Below are 1,420 nucleotides of genomic sequence, written 5' to 3' on the forward strand. Positions count from 1 at the left end.
CTTCACCCATCAGTTCCCTCAGGACCATCAGATGGATCTCATCAGGCTCCATAAACTTGTACATGTTCAGATTCTTTAGGTGCCCATGAACATGATCTTCAGTTATAGTGGGCAGATCTTCCTTCTCCCAGTTCTTACTTTGCTCTCTGGGACTTGGACATTGTTGTTGGAGCCCTTTCCATTGAAGACTGAGGCAAAGAAGTCATTGAGTACCTCAGCCTTATCCATATCCTTTGTCATCAGTTCTCCATTTCCCTTCTGGAAGGGTCCCACATTATTCCCTCCAAGAAGGTCCCTGAAGAAATTGAAGTCTGCTCTTCTGAAGTCCAGAGCAGTGAGTTTGCTATGCATACCCCTTTATGCCTTGAAGATCTTTAGCTCTACCGTTTCATGGTCACTGCATTCAAGACTACCCTTCAGCTTCACTTCAATCACCAGCCCTGTCTTGTTGGTGAGGACTAGGTCCAGCATTGTACCTTTTCTTGTGGGTTCCTCTACCACTTGAAGGAGGAATTTATCATCAATGCATTCCAAGAATCTCTTGGATCGCTGGCACTCTGCTGTGTTGTCCTTCAAGCCAACGTCAGAGTGGTTGAAGTGCCCCATGAGGATGAGGGCCTGTGAGCATGAAGCTTCAACTATTTGTTTGTAAAAAAAAAAAAATAAATAAATAAATTTATGTCCCCCACTACCACATATTATGCAGTCAAGTTTCCCGCATTTGGGGAAGTTGCAAGGGTCAGCACTCCCTGAGTGCAAAGGATGAGCTACGCCCTGGGAAAACCACCTTCCTGATCGTGGTGTCTCCCCTGCCAGGGAAGTTGTTTTAATATGTGCTCTTATTTCTCATTACTCTACTTTGATCCTTTTTGTAATAAATTAAGTTAATGTCCCTGAGCTGAATCTATTTTACCTGGACCATAACAGCTGAGGGATCTCCTAGTCCTTGTATTGAACTGTAAGCTTCTAGTCATGTTTTTTTTTCTCCAGCTGAGGCATCTAGCCAAGCTCAATCTACTCTGTTAACTGAAAATTAAATACCATATATTGAAGTATTATATCAGTCGAGCTCCTTTTTACAAAATAAAAACAGACCCCTCAAAAATAATTAATACACATAAAGGACTTCAAAGAACGTTTGTTTTCAAACTGCAACTGGGCACAATTCATGTTCACAGCCTAATCCTAAGGCTTATTGAGAGTATTTAATACCAGTTGTTGATGTGCACTGGACTCATCTTATATATGACTCATCAACAATTTGCATCCACTAGCTCCAGCAGTGCATTTAAGACAATTATATTCCTTCTTTCAAGATATCAGAAAACTAATTTGGCTAGAGAGCCATAACTGCCTCACTTACCATCATGCCTCTATCACATTGTAATTCTGAAGAAGGGAAATCCTAACAGCAAACAGT

At 41.3% G+C, this 1,420-nt stretch overlaps 1 non-coding gene across 1 annotated transcript; it reads right to left on the reverse strand.

Moving 5' to 3' along the window:
- Positions 1 to 659: 659 nt before the first annotated feature.
- On the reverse strand, positions 660 to 824 carry LOC135173763 (U1 spliceosomal RNA). The gene has a single exon (XR_010301431.1). It is a non-coding gene; the product is annotated as a U1 spliceosomal RNA (small nuclear RNA).
- Positions 825 to 1,420: the final 596 nt, after the last annotated feature.

The sequence above is a fragment of the Pogoniulus pusillus genome, chromosome Z, assembly GCF_015220805.1.
Source record: "Pogoniulus pusillus isolate bPogPus1 chromosome Z, bPogPus1.pri, whole genome shotgun sequence".
NCBI classification, from domain to species: Eukaryota; Metazoa; Chordata; class Aves; order Piciformes; family Lybiidae; genus Pogoniulus; species Pogoniulus pusillus.